The sequence below is a fragment of the Euprymna scolopes genome, chromosome 8 (assembly GCF_053919585.1).
Source record: "Euprymna scolopes isolate OS-2025 chromosome 8, ASM5391958v1, whole genome shotgun sequence".
Lineage (NCBI taxonomy): Eukaryota > Metazoa > Mollusca > Cephalopoda > Sepiida > Sepiolidae > Euprymna > Euprymna scolopes.
The window spans coordinates 124,534,071-124,556,732 of NC_136489.1; the positions used below are offsets into that span (position 1 = coordinate 124,534,071).

At 34.6% G+C, this 22,662-nt stretch overlaps 2 protein-coding genes across 4 annotated transcripts in view; one reads left to right on the forward strand and one right to left on the reverse strand.

The window, feature by feature from the left end:
* Positions 1-22,662, forward strand: part of LOC145283752 (ubiquitin thioesterase zranb1-B-like) — a 578,310-nt gene that overhangs the window by 225,213 nt on the left and 330,435 nt on the right. Inside the window, exon 1 of one of the 3 annotated variants that reach the window (XM_080132813.1) lies at positions 8,203-8,389. The exons of 1 other annotated variant lie outside the window; for it this stretch is intronic. The gene's annotated coding sequence lies outside the window, so the exon portion shown is untranslated. Of the gene's footprint in view, positions 1-8,202; positions 8,390-22,662 lie in introns of those variants that run through there. One more of the 3 variants, XM_080132815.1, reaches the window with a different exon arrangement.
* LOC145283754 (protein D2-like) overlaps positions 1-22,662 on the reverse strand; it is a 197,704-nt gene that overhangs the window by 127,369 nt on the left and 47,673 nt on the right. The gene's annotated exons all lie outside the window — the stretch shown is intronic.

Genomic DNA, 22,662 nt, shown 5'->3' on the forward strand with positions numbered 1-22,662 from the left:
ACCGGCGGCTAAACTGATTCCCCCACCAGACTTGTTTGGTGAGGAGGGCGGCTAGTCTCCCTCAAGGATTAAAAACAAGACCTTCCAAAGGGCGAATGAACTCTTTTTCTGGGTCAACAGCCAACTAGCACCATGTATATTTGTGTGTGTGTATATGTGTATTGGGGTGGAGAGGGCTCCCGTAAGCCGTGGTGAAGGCAACCTTTTTAGGAGAAGAAAATCTCTGATTTAAAAAACCATAAAGCGGAAGACCAGTACCCGCATTAAGCTGGTCTGCAGTTTAATTTGTTGCTAGCTATCTTGCTCTTGCTTGTTGCTGGATCTCAACATTTTGAACCGAGAGAGAAACTTAGCTGTCGTACAAAGCTAAGACTCTGTAACATCATATTTGTATAGATACTCCCTCAGACATTTGGGCTCATGGATTTTAAATGTCTGAGGGAGTGGCACTCGTCTGCCAAGACGTTGCAATCATCATGTATGTATGTATGCTTGTATGTTTGCCTAAAACTTTCGTCAAAGGGGACGGATTTTCACGAGGTCGGTATCATTTTGTAGCTCGACTTTTTGGATGACAAATATCGAAAAATTTGGCGAAAAACATGAATTCCTTCACCCTCAAGTGGGCACTTTTCGGCAGTCGTGCAGTTAAGTCCCAGCAAACTTCGACAACTCTAGAAAGGTTACATCAGTATTTTACACCGTCAAATCACGAATATTATGAATTATTAGTTTTAAAATAAAAATAAAAATTATTAAAGTTTTAAAATAACAAAATATGTAATTAATTAAAAAAAATATTTAAATATTGGAAGTAAGCACTTGATTGAATAAAGTAAACGAACAAAATATACGTTTTTATATATTTATAGCTATTTATTTAACAGAGAAATGAAACAATACATAAATTCATATTTTGTTACGTGGTTCATTACTTCAGATTCTATTTTATTCGTTTTTCTGCTAAGACAATCATATACTTTCTAAAAATTGTTTCATTTTTCTGCCGAAAACCAGCCTAATTTAATGCCTGGAGTTTATAAAAATTGGACCTCGAGATTATGCCATATACACGCGAGCTGCCCAAAATTGTATTGAAATTATAAATGCCAAAAATTAATCTTTGGCATAAACCACATATTTGCACGATAAAAATATTTTTTTTCTGTGGTTTATTTTAATTTAAAATTCGCCGCCATTAAAATAATAAAACACACGGTTTTTATACTTGTATTTACGCACACAGACACCAACATATCTACAGGGTGAAGCAAAAGCAGGTGGACAGCATTGTCTTATTATATATAGTTGCATTTATAATAGATAAATGTTGAGATCATGTATACGTACAACTATATGTTATAAAACAATACTGCCCACTTACTTTTGGCTCACTCTGTATACATATACGCACACACTTAGATATAGCTCTACTTATACGTAAAAGGCATTTTGTGTGTGTATGTGTATGTGTGTGTGTGTGTGTGTGTGAGAGAGAGACACACACACACAAACACACATACACACACAAACACACACACACACACACACACACACACACACACACACACACACACACACACATACAAACACACACACACACACACACACACACACACAGAAAAAAAAGATAATCCAGTATGCATTCTTAGACGCGGCTGGGCCAATTTTTTGGAAATTTCACACATATGCACTTTATGCATAAAAACGAGAAATAAAATTTAAAAAAACAAACAAAAAAAACAAAAAAAAACAAGAGAAATCACTCCGGGTCGGCATAAAGAGAATATACAGACAGAATAAAGACGAATTATTGAATATAAACACGAGTGTTCGTTTTTAGAAATATTATCAAAGAAAATGTTCTTTAAAAAAAAAAAAGAAAAAAAAGTGTTTTTAGATAGGTTTTGTAATGGAATGCCTCCGATAAGTATTGAAAATCAATGATCGAAAAAATCCAATTAAATAGGGAACAGTCCGATTTTGATTAAAGTTAACACATATATATAACCTAACATCAGAATTGTATTTGAGAAGTTTTATCACCAAACAATCAGAAGGACCTGACATATAAAATCAACAGTAGGTTCTTGATAAGACAGGGGCACGTTCAAAATGAATGTTTCAACATAATACTTGATTTTTGACATTTAAACTTTCATTTAAACTATTATATATAAAAATAATTTCATAAAATCAACAGTAGGTTCTCTACAGAGCAATGTAGACTATAATCTATTTTGGACTATTTTAGTCCAGCTCTAGTCCAGCACCTTACAGATGCTAAACTTCTGACCGACCATCAATATGGATTTAGACAAGCCTGTTCCACGGCAGACATCCTCACTGTAATCTCTGAACGCATATACCATTCACTGGACAAAGCGGGAGAGGGCAGAGCGGTAGCTCGAGATATATCTAAGGCTTTTGACAGGGTATGGCATGAGGGTCTCCTCAGGAAGATTAGATCTTACGGTATCACTGGTAGAATACTTAACATAATTAAATCCTTCTTAGATAAGAGAAAAATCCAGGTTGTCCTCGACGGTCGTACGTCTAAACAATATAATATAAATGCCGGAGTGCCCCAGGGATCTATCCTTGGTCCTCTGCTGTTCCTGATATTCATAAATGACCTCCCCGACAAAATTGCCTCTAAGATGGGTATATATGCTGATGACACCGCACTCTATAGCAGGCACGACAGGAAAACAAATGAACATATATCTAAAGTAATGGCAGAAACACTAGAGGATGACCTCAAATCAGTAGTGGAATGGGGACAAAAATGGATGGTAACGTTCAATGCCACCAAGACAAAACTGGTTTCATTCAATAATTACAAGAAACCTTCTCTACCACCTATAGCAATGGCCAACAACTCTTTAGCTGAGAGTACGTCTTTCAAGCTCCTTGGCCTAACGTTCACAGGAAACATGAGCTGGAACAATTACATCGAGGGCATTGCCAGGGCCGCTGCGAGGAAGGTGGGCTCTCTCTACCGTGCTAGAAAACTTCTAACACCCGAAAGTATCCTGTACCTCTATAAGGCCACTATTCGCCCATGTATGGAGTATTGCTGTCATATTTGGGCCGGTGCATCGGCTACTAGTCTCTCGCTCCTTGACAGGGTTCAAAAGAGAGTCGCAAATCTGATAGGCCCTAAACTGGCATCTAAACTTCAGCCTCTGTCCCATCGTCGAAACGTTGCATCCCTCTGCCTGTTCTACAAGTATTATAATGGTGAATGCTCTGAAGAACTGCAAGCACTTGTGCCCCCACGACGTGAACACCCTCGACAGACCCGACAAGCTGCAAAATCCCACCCCCACACTGTAGAGATCCCTAGATGTAAAAGATCTTTCTACTCCAGTAGTTTCTTCCCCAGAACTGCTAGACTTTGGAATTCCATTCCAGGTCACTGCTTCCCCAACTGCATAAGTTCAAGTGCAACGTGAACCAACATCTCGCTGCCCTAATCCCTACATAGTACCCTAGTAGATGTTTCCCATGATAGAAGCCCCCTACACCAAAGTGGCAATGTGCCTTGTTTGGGGTGAAAATGTAATAAAAAAAAAAAAAAAAAAAGAAGAAAAGTCACTGCAGGGAGGCATGTGAAGCTTCCTCCCAGTGCTCTAGAGCCGGCAATGAATTGATTTGATTGAAAATGGACGAATTCGCCAATTCCAATGACAATGAAAGTATTGGCAGTTCAATGAACCTCATTCAATCCCAGGCAACATTGGTTCGTCCTGCTAGCGCGCGCGCACACACACACACACACACACACACACACACACACACATATATCTTCTATAATATAAAAATGAACGTCTGTGTATGTGTGGTCACGAATAGGCTCCTATATGGTTGACTATTTTAAAAAAACTGATTACATATAATGATAGAAGATGTATCGAGGATCAGGAATGGGTATGTTTGATCTGGCAGAACGGTGGTTCATAAAAATTGTAGGGTCTGCATTCGCGCCTGGCACCCAAAGTATGGAAATAAAAAATGAAAAAAAAAACTTTTACAAGGGTTTTTGATATAGATGTACATAAGAATACTTTGATTAGTATGTTTTAACTTAAATAGGGATGGTATAATAAAATTGTCAGGTCTGCGTTCACGCCTGGCCTCCATAGAATGGAAATAGGCACACACTTTAATAAAGACTTTTCATATTTATCTGTGATAATTATGTTTCAGTTTGAAGAAATATGGTATAATAAAATTATGGGATGTTCGTTCGCGCCTGACTGCATAGAATGGAAATATGTCACAAAGTTTAACAAGGTTTTTTAATATAGATCCACAAAATATTGTGATAAGTGTTTCAGTGTGAACAGGTATGATATAATAAATTATGGTGTTTATCTATTTTATTTTTACTTTCATCATATTTTGCTTAGGTTTTGATACCCCCGAATTCGAAGCTATCTCTTTACAACCCTTCCTTTTCATAACCTATCATACTTCCATAAATCAGAGTCCATTTTCTGTAGGTTGTTTTTGAACTCAGTCAACGACGGGTACTTTTGCTAGTATATATATATATATATATATATATATATATATATATATATATATATATATACACATCAAAATAAGAACATTTTTTTTAAAGACAACAACACTAAAATTAAGATAAAATTAAAATAAAATAGATGAAATGATTATTTCTCAATTTGTGTGTATATATATATATATATATATATATATATATATATATATATATATATATATATATATATATATATATACCTTAAAGAAATAAAAGAGTAAAATAAGAAGAATAGTAATACAATCCAAAGAAAAACTTAGAAATTGAATAAAAATTACGAAAAATTATGTAAAAAAAAAAAAAATTCTGTATTCATCTGACCGGGCTTGTGTTAGACGCAGAAGAAAAAAAAAAGGATCACCAGAGGTCAAGTTAAGAAGACAAACGTCTTTACAATTTATAATGACTTTATTTAACAGCTTCATCAGTACACGAAATCAAGAATATAAAACAGATTGGTCTAACGGACATGTATTAGAGAAAAGGAATTGAGTTGAGTCCAGTTCTTTTGGTCTTGTATCTTACCAAAATCATGACGAGATGCGAGTAAGGAATATAATATCTTGTCACCCTGATATTTCAGCTGGAACTGTTCATATCTGGTCACCAAACAGTTTGGTCACGAAATGGAGAAAGGTGCACATGCTTAATGTATGGTTGGTTGGTTGTTTTTGTTTTAACAGGTACTACCACTCCGGGTCAGAGTGGACCTGGGAGCAATGGTAATTAAAGGGTGGTTCCACACTCTCCAAAGCCCACAAGCTGGGGCCTCACCACTGGATATAGTTTAAGGTCATATCCAGGACCGCTTAATGTATGACTATGCAAGTCTGAACATATCTGTGTTAGTTCACCAAACCACGTACTAATCATGATTGATTACATGTAAATACAAAAAGAAAATAAATCTTAATGATTTAACTGCTACAGTTCTATTATTTACTACAATCCGCATTTTGTTTGTTTTTTAGGTGGTGGTAGCATTTTTTTTTTTTTTTTTTTTGCCACATCTGGGCAGGAGCTTCTAAAAGCAGCTTATCCTGCCTTGACAGAGTTCAAAATGGACTTCATAGCTTAGTGGGAGATGCCCGTTTCTCTTCCCTACAACCTCTTTCCCACAGAAGAGACGTTGCGAGCCTGTCTTTGCTTTATCGTTATTTTCATGGCAAGTGCTCGTCTGAGCTCCAATTTCTGGTCCCCCCACTTGCCAAATTTTCATGAAAAACACTCGTCTAGCCCAAACCACTATCAATAATTTCCCACACTTTTTATCTGTGCCTAAACTTAAACGTAGATTCCATGAACAAAGCTTATTTCTTATAAATGCACGCCTGTGGAACTCTCTTCCATTTGCCGGCTTTCCAGCTAACTACAATTTGATTGTCTTCAAGTCCAACATAAACAAGTTCTTGATGAACCGTCCCCCTAAGTAATCCAATTTACAAAATTTCCACTACTTGTGTTTACTACACTATAATGACATTGACTAATGTATACACATTAACCCTTATCCTCGAGTGGCCTCCGGGCTTTGATAAGTGGTGACTCTTTTGTAAAAAAAAAAAAAAAAAGATCCAGCTACTTTTAATATTTTTTATGTAAATGAACAAGAAGAAAAACAACAACAACAAGAAAACTATTGAGACTTCCAAAACGCCACTGACATAACCCATTCCATAGAACATGGCAGGTATTCTTCCCATTTCACAATGTAGTGGTTTGTAGTTGGGTAATATTTAGGGCTATGACAACAGAATATTCTTATCATTGTTTGGACTCTCGAGTATATATCCGACACAGACGCAGTTAATCAACCGAGAACCACATCACTCTATAAGATATCTATAGATACACACCCAAGAGTCAAAACAATAAAAAAGAATATGCTGTTGTCCTAGCCCTAGTAATATTTAATCTTCTTCTCACCAAGAGAGGATGTGACACAAGATCAATTTAATGTGTAAATCCGGCTCCCTTCCCAACTCCACCCAAATGAGAGCAGTCTTAATGGTTTCAAAAATTTGCCATGATCAAACTCATTGACATTCCTAGTGAGGGTACCACAGACGACTAATGCTTCCTCTTTTTGGAGGAGGTAATGACTGGAAGGATGATCTGAACCCAAACAAAAACAGGTAAATAGCTTTTTGAAACGTTTCCTTTTTTTTGAGCCCCTAAAAGAGATTCATTGTATAAATTATTATGTCATATTATATCAGTGTTCATATGGATATTAAAGGAATACACGTCTCAGGACAGGCAAAATGAATTCCCCAAACAAGACTTTTTTTCATTTTGTTTTAATTTTCTTTATTTTTTTCTTTTTTTTTTTTTTATTGGGATTGAGCAGACAATCACCCACAATTTCAGTCACTCCAACCGAGAGATCTTTTTAAGATTCTAACCGTTCCTTTACATGCAATTGTTTGCACTTGGTTCACTGGGTATATCCAGCAGGTAGTTTTTGAAATTCTTTTTCACAAGGCCGGTTGCTCCTATAATTACTTGAATGATGGAGATCTTAAGGTTCCAGTTTCTTTTCATATTGTACATAAAACCTCGGTATTTACTTATCTTCTCTCTCTTAAGGTCAGCATCATTAGAGACAGTTACTTCAACTAGGGTTGCTACTTTCTCCCTCTTGTCCCACAACACTATATCAGGTATAACAGCTCCGTTTTCTAAGCTACATAGCTGTAGTAATTTTATGGTCATAAAGGATAGTGTATAACTTATTTCCAACTGTTTTTTCTGGTATATGTTGCCACGACATGCTGATACACTGGATATTCAACATTTTACAGATTTTTAGTGGAGATATTTGCGCACTCTATTGTGTCGCATTATATAATAGCCATCTCCCAGTAGAACCTTACATCTGGATGTCAGGTAGTCGCACTTGTTGTCATCGCCACTTTTAAATCCCCTTTATGAATATTAAAATAAATACATAATGCTACTAAACCTTATTTTTAAAATCCTTATTCCAATTTTTAATTAAAATCCATTACATGATTTTGATTCTAGAAAATTTCTCTTAGGTTTAAGAAGTCTTAAGAGGAAAATATATTTCAGGAAATCTTGCTTAACTGGTAGCTAATGACTGCACATCAAATTCAATGCAAATCTGAAGTATTTGAATTTTCAAATGGATGGTTCTGCCCATATTATGCCCCTAAAAAAGCCTTTAATAATATACTTAAAAAATTGAAATTCGGGGAATAATTATGATTAAAATTGCACAAAAATCAGAGGTATCTGAATTTTGATGAAGAGCGTTTATTCGTCTCCCCTTTCATAAATTAAATTAAACTAAATATCGCTCACTTTACCTACCCTTTGCCTAGCAGCTGTTTTCCAAAATTCATAATGATCGGTTAATTAGTTTAGGACTAAATCATGTACATGTATAAACATATGCACATACTTCATTTTATATACACAGACATTTTCCAATATTAGATATTTAGATTGGAACTGTTAAACCAACCCTAGGTATGCTGTCGAAGCACTGACCCCACTGTTATAAGCCACGGTCAAGTCTCTACAGAGAGAGAGAGAGATTGGAGAAGGGTGGAGATTATCTTTTCCTGCCTGGGAAAGTAGAAAAAAAAAAAAAAAAGTATAAATAAACAAAGAAGGAGTGAAGAGAAACCAAGGGCAGATAACTCCATTGACTTGCATATTAAGCTTCTTCCTTGTGACGTCATGGAACAACAGTAATGGCTGCTGCTGTGTTTGGGTTTTTGCCCTTAGTAATTATGACCTAAGGCCTTGCACTGGGGGGAAAACAAAATTCTGTTTCAGTGCCCGTCGTGGAAGGTAAGCTGATCACATTCAACAAACTTTAGTTTCTCTCTCTACGATGTTTTCTCTTTTGTTTGTTTATTTGTTAACTGGTGCTAAAGAGTCATTACGGTGCCAATGCACTAGAGAAAGGTTTGTTTTTACTTCGACACCCCCCCCCATCCCTTCGTCATCGCTTAATATGTGTATTTAAATGTACGTAATAATAATAATAATAATAATAATAACAATAATTTGTACAACTCTACAACTGACTATAAAGTAGATGAACAGTTATTTTTTATTTATTTTTTTTTTTATAATATTTCTAAAAACGAACACTCGTGTTTATATTTAATAATTCGTCTTTATTTTGTCCGTATATTCTCTTTATGCCGACCCGGACGGATTTCTCTGGTCTTGTTTTTTTTTTTATATATTTTATTTTCTTTCTCGTTTTTATGCTTACAAAAATAAAAACAATACCAACCATTATTTTCTAGCTATAATATAGGAATAAGAAACAACTAAATATGAATTCCACCTTGACTGTAGTTTCTCTTCTCTAAAAACAAAACAAAAGCTATATTTTTGTTGAACACATCTATTTCTCTTATAAATAAAATTGTGTGACCACTTCTCGTATGTCCGTGTGTTTCTGGTGTCAACATAACTTTTGATAATTCCATATTTTATTATTTTGGCACTTGTACACAATTCGAACCGAACCGTTTTGTCTTTCTTTTTCTTTAACTCTAAACTAAATTTTAGGTTTGGTTCAGCAAAAGTCGGTTCAAATTCTGTAGAAGCACAGACAGCACCACTATTATTATTATTTTACTATTAATCGAATATTTATTGAAATAATATAAAAATGGGTACTTATGCAGAGAAGCTACCGCGCTGAAATAATAACCTTATTATTTAGAAGCCCATTTTTAACATGAACAGGAGAGGATATTTTTGTAACTATTTTGTACTTTCACCTAACAATTTAAATAAATAAAAGATACCACAAAGCTTGAATTTAACCTGAAAATACTATTAAAAAAAAGGTATTATTATACAAACACCGTGACAGCGTTAGGGTTAGGATTAGGGTTAGGGTTAAGGTTAGGGTTAGGGTTAAGGTTAAGGTTAGGTTTAGGGTTAGGGTTGGGGTTAGGGTTAGGGGTAGGGTTAATTCGCTGTCACGGTGTTTGTATAGTTTTACCAAAAAAAATAGCGTGGTACTTTCTCCACATAAGTACCCGAAAATGAAACTGTATAACATAAAACGAAATTCTAGAGTTCCTATTTAAAAAAGATAATTTCGAAATTAAATCCCTCGGAATGCATTTTTGTTTCTCCATAACCAAGTCGGACATTTTAATAATTTATTTAATAGTGTAAAAATATGCATTTCTTCAAGAATTTTAAAGGGAAGTTAAAAGTATTTAAATTGTCGAATGGAAAATCCTTCTTGGCATTAAAATTCTTAGCAAATCCTCGCGTATTGAAAGTTTTGTAAGCTGTTTTCATCCATTAGTTTTAGATTCAAACAACATTAGTTATAACTTTATAAAATAAAAACAGTTGGTTCAGTCAATCATTAAATGACTAAACAATACCGTAATAATTAACTTTCAAACTCTTGTTTAATAAGATAAAGCGAAAAAACAAACAAACAAACAAAAAACAAAAATGAAAGTAAAAACTCCTGGGCAACGGCGGGTAGATACATTGAGCAGATTACATAAAAAAGCTGGGTTGACCCAAAGACACTTTTTGAAATGGTCACAAAATGAGGGACCGTTTCATTTACTGTTGATTTACAGAAGTTGATCCCTCACTTTATGACCTTTTTTTTTTTTTTTTTTTTTCATCCAGAGTGCATGCACCTCTAATTTGCAATCATTTCTCTTTTTTTAAATTTATTTTAACGATTTTTTTTTCTGTATTTAATAATTTATAACGTTTTATTTATGTCTCGCGTATTATGAAAACATATCAGAAGGCATTATTTAAAATCTTTTGTAAATTAGCGATGAATATTTTGTTTTGTATTATTCGGATTGCTATTTTCAGTTTGGTTCTTGTTTTCACAACGTTTCAGCCGATGTTGACCTTCGAACCTGTTAATTATAAGGTCGGAGGTTCCATCGGTCGTAATATTTTGACTATTTTTTTGACCAAGATGAGAATAATTATCAATTCTCTAAAAAAAACAAACAACAACAAAACCTAAACATGTTTTTTTTTTTTGTTTTTTTTTAGCTTCCTTTTCGCTATTGAATGTTGATATTGCTGCCTGTATTATTATTATTATTATTATTATTATTATTACAGGCGAGACATGTGGAAATTCCACAGCGGTATCTTTCACATTTAATATATTCTGGGCATTCTGTTGACGTTCAGCGTGAATAATGGAGACCACGCGATATTATTGTAGCTCTTTTGTTAAAACTGTAAAAGTATTTATTTATGTAGTTTGGTTAATGTAGTGCCAAATATATCTGGCTATTACGGTTTATCTCCAATATCCTTATTGGAGTCTGTGACATATCCCCCATTGTATTGACGCTCGGCGCGAACGGAAACCTCACGATATCATTACACCATCTTTAGAAACCAGAAGATCAAAGAGGCATGTTTAAGTTTCACGTACGACTCAAAAGCGGCATAATTTTTTTTTTTTTTTACATTGCGTCTTCTGTGATCGGGAGATCCTATTTATTAAAAAAAGAGGAAAGGCGATAACAGGCTATGAACAATAAATTAGCCTATCTATAGTAATTTAATGTTCGTAGTATGTTATCACTTTTTATTCCCTTTTTAATAAATAGGATCTCCCGATCGAATAAGTTCTAATCTGAAAACCGTGACACACGTACGTACGTTAACAAATACTACAGTGTTTGCCTTCTCACGAGGGCAGAGTTAGATACAAGTGCGGATTTTGATGTGGAGAAAATCTAGCTTCCCCAAAAAGGGTACTCTGGGTAGGAACAAAAATTAAAATTGCCTCAGTCATGAAGGATTTCTCCTCCACTGACCCAGGACAGAAAAGGTGAAGTGTAACATCAGAACAGATAATACACTGTGATCTTTAGTAACCTTGTGAGATTAATGCATCAGCTGTTTATGAGTGTGGAGAACCGAACCTATATAATTTGCTATATTTTTGTTTATCAAAATGTAGAGAGATACGATTTATTAAAAAGAAGAAAAAGGAGCGCTTCTCGCTTCTACACTATTGGGACGAGATTTTGTAGTCGATAAATGAAGTTTTCAGATTAAAAAAAAAAAAAAAAAGCAATGGTTTCAACTGATTGTTTTGTCAATTCTAATAAGTTACAATGCTAGTTTCCAAATTATGCAGTTGGAATTACCTGAATATGATTGAATTATTAAAAAAAAACAAAAAACTTTAATCGTGTTAGCTGGTGAAAAATTACGGCCATCTTATCTAAATCAAAATGGAAAATTACCTCCCTTTTGAACTCTTCTGTGTTTTACGATCGTTTTCATCAAATTCTATTTTTTATTTCCTTTAATAAATAATTTTCTACCTTATCGATTTTCGTAATTTTTGGATATAATCATCTTAAAAATACGAGGAATACGTAGATAACATTGTTTTCATGTGAAATTCAGTTTTACGATTTCCGAAATTGCGTCCTGATAGTGTAGAAGTGCCCCCCCTCCCCAATTAAAATATTCCCTTACGCTGCCAACATAAAAATAAATGGTTATTCGGAGTTCTCAAAAATCAAGGGGCCCCCCTTTCCTGGGGCGAACACTTCGTTTATATTTGAATATGCTATTAAAATTTTCTTTAATTCTCAAACACTGAGTTAAGAAGCGGAGAACATATTTCTCTTTCCCCAATAGACCATTTCGTTGTTTTTGATCGCTTGATCTTACTGGATCCCAGGACAAGAATTCATCTAGTCTGGTGAAGTATCCAGCTTCATGCTTTTACTTGAGGTAACATCACTTGGAGAAATTTGAATTGGCTTTCGAGCCAAGGTCACAGTGTAGCCTATTCTGATACTACTGCACTTCGTCTTTTTTTGTCATCGACCGGTAGAGGAGAAATCCTTCATGACCGAGACAATTTTAATTTTTGTTCCTATCCAGAGTGCCCCCTTTCTTGGGAGTTGGATTTTCTCCACATAAAACTGGTTTTGTATCTAGCTCTGCCCTCGCGAGGGGGTGGGTGGGCAATTAAATAAGAATGAATATCACTTGGAGAAAGTGCAGATGCAGCATCTCGTACTGAGATCTTTATTGGACCACGAATATTGTGATATTTGAATATTTAGTCAGGGTTTACATGTAAAAAAAAATATCCTCATGCCAGATTGTCCTGACAAACGGAGAGATCTTAGATACTCAAGAAATGTCTAGTAGGTGTCGAAGTTCTCGTTCTGATCAGGAAGTGGGTGATCATTTTATTAGTTTTATACAGTAAAGAGGACTCTCCCTCTAAATTTGTTGACATGTAATTGCAGAAAAAAAAACAATTTATTTTTTTCACTTAACAACGATGGAGGCAAAGTTTTCTTAGTTTTCAGAGATTAAATATTAAATATTTTCTCTTAATCCTATTTGTTTTTATTAATAGATTTTTTTAAAAGGAGTAATCAGTAATCACTCTGATCTCCAAATTATCTATAGCCTTCCTAAATAATTTTACGTTGCATTTAAATTTGTTTTTAACGGCTCAAAATACGCATGGAAAACCGGTTTGGAGACTTGAGTGATTATAAAAAAAATTTAAAAATAAATAAAAAAAAAAAAAAAAAAACATGGACTGTTTACTGTGTTCGACGATTTCAACAACAAAAATAATCATGTCCTTCATTTTCTCCACGACCCCCCCCTCATTTTTGTAATTATTAATAGTTTAAAATTTTGAATTTTTACATTAGTAAAAAAAAATAAATAAAATAAACTTAATGCATTTTAAAAAGTTTTTTTTTTATTATCATTACAAAAGGTGCTTGTTAAGAGAGAATCGATTGATCGATTTTTTTAAATATGTGATTTTGGCGGAGTTACCATCACCCCCATGCGTAATTTCTATACTGATAGGTTTTTTGAAATTTTTTTCCCTGGATTATTATTGATTTGGATTGGACACTAATTAACCAAATTATGAAAAAAAAAAAAAAAAAAAAAAAAAAATCATTTCGGCATTTGAAAGGGTGCTCACCACGTTTTAGTCACAACATTCTGGTAAATCAGTCACCCATTTTTTTTTTCTTTTTTTTTTTTTTTTCTAAATACGGAAGTGTCTTCGGGAGATGTGAAATAATCTTATGTTGACGAAGCAATGTATCGGGAGGCGTACGATATGAAAATTGACAACGGGATGGAAAATTATGAAACATTTCTCCAGCATGTTAGTGAAATTTATAATACTTAAAAAAGTAAAAAAAAAACAAACAAAAAAACAGAAACATGCTACATTAAATAAAAACACTAAAACATATCCAGTTAGGTAGAAAAGTAACTTATATTGCCTTTGATAACATTTATTTGTTATATATTTGTTTTTGTTTTTTTGTTTTTTTGACAACTTTTTCGAATCTGTGTACAGTAATAAAAACCCTCAAAACTAAATAAGTTAAAAAAAAAACAAAAAAACTCGAAACTTTATTTTCATAAAAAACAATAAAAAAAAAGTCATGTTCATTCTATTTTTCTTTGAGAAACAAAAATATTTCTGACTTACAACTGCGTTAGGCTCATATCATTTTTACTTCCTATGGTTTTGATATACCCGCGTTTTTATTGGTTACAAAATGTGACTGATTTACCAGAACGCTGTAACTAAAAAGTGAGCACCCCTTTCAAATGTCAAAATAATGTTTTTCATTTTTTTTTTTCATATCTGGTTAATTAGTGTCCAATCAATAATAATCCAGTGAAAAAATTTCAAAAAACCTATCAGTATAGAAATTACGCATGGGGGTGATGGTTGTACTTACTTGTCATGTCAAAAATTACGAAAATTCATCGAATAGTAAAAAGTCTATCCCTATATACCACGGTGTAATCTAAATGTGCGTTCCGAGTGATGTCCCCTGTGTGAAAAGTTTTCACTATCTACTATATAGCATCTAAAGAAAATGCCATTTTACCCAATTTCCAATAAAACTTATTTTAACTATAAATAATTTTCAACTCTGCGAATTTTCGTAATTTTTGGATATATTACTATCTTCGGCATGACAACTAAGTACGTGATATTGCTTAAAACAACATTTAAAAAATCGATCTGTCGACTATATCTTAACAAGCACCATTATAAATTTGGTTTACACGAACTTCGTTTTTTTTTTCTTTTTAAAGGAGAATAAAATAATTTTGCAACCTTAATTAATGCTGTAAAATTACATAGTATCATTTTTATTAAAACTCAACAATAACAAAAAAAAAAACAAAAAACAAAAAGAACAGATTAAATCAACCAATAAATTTAGCTCCATTATTTTCTTAGAGTTAAAAAAAAAAAAAAAAAAAAACGCGCGAGAATTTGGTCATACCGATAACACAAAAATTTAAATGATTGTTCCTATTTACTTGCCTCCTCACGAGGGCAGAGTTAGACACAAGGTCGGGTTTTAATGGGGGGAAAATCCAGCTCCCCAAAAAGGGGCACTCTGGATAGGAACAAAAATAAAAATTAGTCATAAAGGATCTCTCCTTCACTGACCGAGAACAGAAAAGGTAAAGTGTGACATCAGAACACTGTGATCTTGGCCCAAAGGCCAAGGTGATTGTTGTTACTGTTCATTATTCAACTTTGTGTGATTTAGTTTACACCTTTTTCGTTAATATATAGCAATGATATGTAGAAGTATGTTACACACACACACACACACACACACACACACACACACACACACACACACACACACACGTGTGTGTGTATTAGTAATTGTCTGTATTTTTGAGATGAGGTGTTTTCATTTATTGAGATTGTCAGACTGACTTCCTCATCTTGGTTGTTATAGTCACAACGTTTCAGCCGTTTTGCCCTCCGGTCTTCATCAGGTGTTTTGTATTGAACTGGGGAACCGTTTGTTAGGAGTCTTGAACCCAACCCTTTATTATTATTACGGGGGTACCGTGTTTAGACTCCAGCTAGTCTCTGGGACATAGTTGCTGATTCTCTGTTTTGAATGTTACTTTTCACTGCCTTCGTTCAGGATTGAACTCAGCACCTTTGGGTAACTGTAAACTTTGATACAACGTCTAGGACCACTCGGCCATATGTCACTAGGACCATTAGGTATGACACTAATTTTCGACACTCATAACAAAAGTTGGCGCTTCTACACTATTGGGACGAAATTTCGGAAATCGTAATACCGAATTTGGAAGCGACTATTAGAATTATTAGAATTGACAAAAAAAAAAAAAAAAAATCAGTTGAAACCATTGTTTTCTATCTGAAAACTTCATTTATCAACTACAAAATCTTGTCCCAATTCTGTAGAAGCGCCCAAAATTTACCAAGTAAAAACTAGTGAAATTAATTCATTGTAAAAGACTGCCATTTAGAACTAGGTGCCAACCAACGGCTTAACCATTAAGCCATATGTACAGGATCCAGAGTTTGACTACATGGTTCTCGAGTTCGAAAAGATGCACCCGTAGAAGGTCAAGGTGAAGTTTCTATCTCCCTCCCATGACAGGATGATGTGACACAAGGGTCAGAAAGTGGAATTTGAAAAACCAGCTCTTTAGAGGAGGAGCACTTTCGCCTGTAAAAAATGCCTGGGCAATCCCGTCAGTATTTCACTGTAGGGGTGCTTCAGGCGATTAGCAATAAACTAACCCCTCTCTCTGATAAGGCGAAGCCTGGGAAGGTGGATCTCCTGGAAATGCACAGGACCAGAACCATATCTCGGCCAGCAGTTAACAAGCCATCTTAATGATGGCCTCCTTCGGGAGGACCTTACAAACCGAAGTGAAACGGGCGGTCTATCAATTAGACGGGGGGGGGGGTTGAGATAGTCTTACTAACCACTTTTTTTTTTTCTCTCTCTGCCCTTGACACAAATGAATTATTGTATCATTATCTTTTTTTATTTTTACACGTCAATAAAAAATATTTTAAACGATTGGGTTCTAAGTAGGACGTCCCCCAGTACGAATGGGTGAATGCGGTATTATGGTGAAAGAGGATACTAGCTAAGAGAATTTCTTTAGTTCTAGAGTGACAAGGATGACCATACCAACGACTTCCATTCTTTCCCCTTTTTGAGTTGACCATGTCTAAATATTTTGTTCATGTTTAATTTATATTGTATTTATTTTTTTTATTTTTTTTAACCTGAATAAAAGATTTGATATCTCAAAGTGTAGCATCTGTTCTTCAGATGCTGCACTTCAATTTCTTGTTCTCTCGGTGGAGGAGCAATCCTTCACGACTGAGACAATTTTTATTTTTGTTCCTTTTTTATAAATCGACCCTGGTGTCTAACTCTGTCCCGTGGAAAGACATTCTAAATAGACTCTGATGGCTATGGAGTCAAGGGAGAAAACCCCAGCTGATGGTGATGGTCAGAATGTTGCATCGACCAAAACGTTGTGAATATAACGAAGACAAGGATAGTAGTCCGAATGGTTTATAGATTTGCGAAAAATTCTGTCTTAAGAACAAAAATAAAACAAGACAAAAACATATGTTTTGACAGTTTTTGTCTATTTCGATGAATAACTAATCATATATAAATTGATCGGTCGATAGTGATAGGGCCAACCCTATTCAAGATAATGAAGGCTGGAAGTTTTTCTTTTCTTGAGTCATAGAGCGCACCTTATTGTTCTGATTGTATTCGCCCTTCCTCCCGTTTTATATCCCTCTCTCCCTCTGTTATTTTTATGGCATGGTGAAGTGGTTCATAAATGCGCACTGTACCTATTCCGAGTTCTGTCGTCAGCCCGTGCAAAGGTGGGGGAGGCGATACGGTGCTTATCCAGATTGGCACTTATAGCGATAAACAAAAATGAAAAACTTTTGTTGTACCTACTTGTCACGGAATGAATATTTCATATTCCAAAAATCACAAAAATTAAGTATTTTTTTTATTTTTTTTATTTTTTTTAATTTACAAAGAACAAATCTGCTGCGTTTTTTACTGATAGGTGACAAGCGAGGCCATACTTCTCTACAGGGGGAGGTAATCAGTGGTTATTTTGACAGTTTCCATGTGCATTATGGTTATCTGCCTTTGTCTACTGATCCGTTGATTTCATTTTTTTCACCTTCATTGAAACAGTAAATTTTGATTTTCTTGAATAAAAAAAAAAAAAAAAAAAAAAATAGAAAGGTACTTGATCATATTACGTGATTTTTGGAATTTTTCATCTTCGTCCCATAACTGATACGTACATCATAGTGACATTTTTGTATTTTCTTTCATTTTAAATGCAACTAAAAGCGCTAATCTGAATAAGCGATACCATTTGGGGAAAGGTAATTCACCTATCTTCCTTTCGCAATGGAATAAATAAGAGTAGACTGGTCTCAAGCTCAGAAGGAAACTCCCAAACAACACCAGTCGTTCCTCAACTTCTTGCTATTGGACTAGAATAATGCTGGTTTAGAAGTGCTGTTCGGGATTGAGTAACACTGGCTTCATTATAGACCTTTAGCAAAGGCACCCCAAAGAGAGTATTGAGACTTCACCCGACTTTTTCTTTTAACATTTAAACTTAATTCCGACACTGTATTTAGGGATGGGAATTCCTGTTGAATAATGACCTCACCCCCACCCCCGATAAAACTCTGTTCCTGCATTCTTTGCTTATTCGCCAAAAGACTAACAGTTGAGATCTTACGTTTTAAGGTGAAAATATAAACAGCTTAAAAAAAATAGAAATAAACTAAAAAAATACATGTATATTTAACATAAAATGATCGCCCACTTCCGAGCCATCAGACAGTACTGATCATTCACTTCTAAACTAGATAACGTTTTTAAAGACGTTATTTAATCCGACAGTGAGTGATCATTTTACATCAAATTTATATACAACCCCCCCCTGCTCTAAAGTCTAAAATATTTTTATTTTTTTTTTTTATTTCTTTTCATCGTTTACTTTTTTAAGTTGTTTATATGTAATAGCATAGAACCAGAATAAAACTTCTTTCTTGAAACTGCCCGTCTGTGGAATACTGTTCTGTTGACCTGCTTCCTGGCCCGCTACCATATCGTAGCCTTCAAGTCCAATGTAAATAAGTTCTTTGTGAACTGTCCTCTTAAATAATCAAATTATACTCAACTTACACTATTAACGATTACTACACTACCACCTTGCATTCATTAACCCTTATTCTTGAGTGGCCTTCAGGCCTTGATAAGTGGTGACTCCCTTGGTTTAAAAAAAAAGGAATAATTTTCTTTTAACCTTGTTTTTTTTTTTTTTTTAAATTGTGTAATAATATCCCCATCTTTGTTTGCATTTAGGTTCACCCTTTTTATTTCAAGGTTTTTTTAAAATTATTTTTTGTTTTTTATTACTTTGTTACTGCATAAGAAAAAGTACATAGCACCCAATGTTAATAGTTGTTGCTCACAATTCTTTCATATTTTCCTAATGAGAAAACAAAAAGGTTTAATTATTAGTAATGATATTGAGTACTCTCTGAATAAATGTGAAACTTGGGCGCATCAAGTTCTCACATCAAGGTCACACCTTCAAGTTTACACAAGAGCAACACGCTGTTCATTTTATTAAATACTAGCAGGACTTGTTAACCGATGTTGCCCGGTGGAAGCATAACCCCCTTGTAAAAAAGTAAACTACGGTTGTTAATGATGGCCACCCCTCAACCTCTATTATCTTTTATTCTTAACTAGCCTGGGTGCCCGGTGTTGCCCGGGTGTTTGTAGGTGTGTGTTGAGCCTCCCCCCCCCAAAAAAAAAAATTGGTAGTAGACAGGCTCGCACTCGTGACGCGAAGGCGGAAAAGAAAGTAAAAGAAAATCTCACGTCTTACCGCTACTCCATGACGCGACCGGAAGTCTAAAACATTCAAATTTAACATTGTTAATCAAAAACAAAAGATGACTTGCAGAAATGGCGTTGCTTTTGAAACCAATGAAAGCAAATTAGACATAAGGTTTTTAAGGGGGGGGGGACCAGCTCCCCCCAAAAGGCAGTATCCGAATAAATAATAGTCTTAGTATGAAGGGTTTCCCCTATATTGACCAAGGACCAAGTACAGAACAGATACTAACCGGTCCGAAGGCGGTTGTGTTCGAATAGTTTCGCTTTATTTATATGAAAAAGACAAACAGCCGAGATGACGGCATGATGGGAATTTTGTTTGATTCGATCAAAAAAAAAAAATGATAGATGATGTCCATTTGCGAATCTGTGATATTACGATCTGGGGAGTATACGAAAACTTTTCGCGGAATCTAACCGACACAAGAACCCTGATGCAAAAAGGGTTTCATGGACATACACAAACGTTTGCACCCATTTTGCCCTTTCTATAATAGATTTTCTTACTTTGTTTTATCTGGGAATGGGGCATCCTACTGGATGTTAGACATTTGTTCGCTCTCTCAGACGTTCCAATTGAGAGATCTTAAGATTCTAACCATTCCTTTAAGTGTAGTTGTTTGTATCTCTCTTGCATGGGTATATTTCAAAGTATTCGAAATTCTTTTTTTATGAGTCCGGTTGCTCCAATAATTACTGGAATGATGGTGATCTTCCTACAATTCCAATTTCTTTTCATATCATACATAAGACCTTGGTATTTCGTTATCATTTTTTTCTCTTAGTTTTGTTTAACCCAGCATCATGGGGGGGGGGGCTTACTACTTATATATATGCATGCATGCCATCTCGGTTATAAAGTTAACTAATTTGCATATTGCTGTGTAAAAAGATACTTTAGTAATTAATTATACTTTGTTATTGTTTTTTATTTTATTTTTTTATATAATTCCATGTAAGTTTTGATTCTAATGTAACAAATAGTTCTGTTTAAGAATATTGTTTTATTACCAAAATGAATAAAATGTGGAAGTAGAGTACATTTCTTGCACTAGTTGTCAGGTCAAAACATAGTTCAAGTTTACATAATAGCAACACCCGATCTTTTTTTATTTTTATTTTTATTTTTTTTTAAAATTTTCTTTGTTTTAATTGGGGACGGGGTATCCTACCAAATGACATCTATTCACATACTATCGTATACATTCAAACCAAAAGATCTTTTTTAAGAGTCTAACCATTCCATTGAAGTGCTATCGTTTGTATCTCTGTTGCACTTAGTTCGCTGGGTATATTTGCCAGGTAGTTTTTGGAATTCTTTTGGATGAATCTGGTTGTTCCTATAATTACTGGAATGATATCCTGCTCCTATATATGTGATCTTGGTTGTTAAATGTAATTAATTTGCATACTGCCATGTAATTTAAATTTTACTTTATTAACTTTTTTCTTTCTTTCTTTTTTCTTTCTTTCTTTTTTCTTTCTTTCTTTTTTCTTTCTTTCTTTCTTTTTTCTTTCTTTCTTTCTTTTTTCTTTCTTTCTTTCTTTTTTCTTTCTTTCTTTTTTCTTTCTTTCTTTTTCCTTTCTCTTTCTTTCCTTTCTCTTTCTTTCCTTTCTCTTTCTTTCCTTTCTCTTTCTTTCCTTTCTCTTTCTTTCCTTTCTCTTTCTTTCCTTTCTCTTTCTTTCCTTTCTCTTTCTTTCCTTTCTCTTTCTTTCCTTTCTCTTTCTTTCCTTTCTCTTTCTTTCCTTTCTCTTTCTTTCCTTTCTCTTTCTTTCCTTTCTCTTTCTTTCCTTTCTCTTTCTTTCCTTTCTCTTTCTTTCCTTTCTCTTTCTTTCCTTTCTCTTTCTTTCCTTTCTCTTTCTTTCCTTTCTCTTTCTTTCCTTTCTCTTTCTTTCCTTTCTCTTTCTTTCCTTTCTCTTTCTTTCCTTTCTCTTTCTTTCCTTTCTCTTTCTTTCCTTTCTCTTTCTTTCCTTTCTCTTTCTTTCCTTTCTCTTTCTTTCCTTTCTCTTTCTTTCCTTTCTCTTTCTTTCCTTTCTCTTTCTTTCCTTTCTCTTTCTTTCCTTTCTCTTTCTTTCCTTTCTCTTTCTTTCCTTTCTCTTTCTTTCCTTTCTCTTTCTTTCCTTTCTCTTTCTTTCCTTTCTCTTTCTTTCCTTTCTCTTTCTTTCCTTTCTCTTTCTTTCCTTTCTCTTTCTTTCCTTTCTCTTTCTTTCCTTTCTCTTTCTTTCCTTTCTCTTTCTTTCCTTTCTCTCTCTTTCCTTTCTCTTTCTTTCCTTTCTCTCTCTTTCCTTTCTCTCTCTCTCTTTTTTTCTCTCTCTCTCTTTTTTTCTCTCTTTCCTCTCTCTCTCTCTCTTTCCTCTCTCTCTCTCTCTTTCCTCTCTCTCTCTCTTTTCTATCTTTTCTCTCTCTCTCTCTCTCTTTTTGATACAACAAATATTCCACCTATGAATATCTTTTATTTTATTTTGTAAACAAATGTTTAACAAATCAATAGAATTCAGAAACGCCAATGATGGGTGTTACTCCTTCTTGGTTTTAATGACAGGGGGCAGTTGTCTCTGTACTACTACTGTGTTCCTTTTCGCCATATTTTGGAGGAACTAACTTGATTTTCAACAAGTTGCGATCCATTTATTAATTGTAAGTTAAAAACAATGCTCCCCCCCCCAAACACTTCCTATCGTCTGAGCAAATTGATTTCTTTTTCTTTAATATGTGGTCATATTTAAACACTTCCTCCCATGTTTTCCTTGACCCTCTTCTGCTAACTGACCATGCTACCTCAACTGTTCTATATCTACTAACCCAAGAACTTTCATCCGTTCTTTCAATGTGGCCGTACCATAGAAGTCTCCTGTTCTGCATACATCTCCTTACACTTTCCAGATTTAATTTTCTTCTAAGATCATAAGATCTAAGTCTTTCTTTTATAACTTAATTTACATATCCACTATATCATGTATCTCCATGTCTCCATGCAACACATGTCCTCAACCCTCACTGGACAGGTTTCAATTTCAAGCATCATTGAAACCTATTTACTTCCTTCCCACTTCAGGAAGATGTGACACATGGTCGGAAGGTGGAGGGAGTCAAACCAGCACTTCTAAATGAGAACTCTAGCCTATTTAAAAGAAGATGCCTGGCCAGCTCTGTTTGATTTCTCCGATAGGGAGCATCTAAGGTAGTAAGCAGTAAACTTACTCCACCTTAAAGACGGAAGGAAATGACCTGGGAGGGTGGTCCTCTTAGAACTGCACAGGACGTCAGCCGTTTCTCAGTCAACTGGAAAA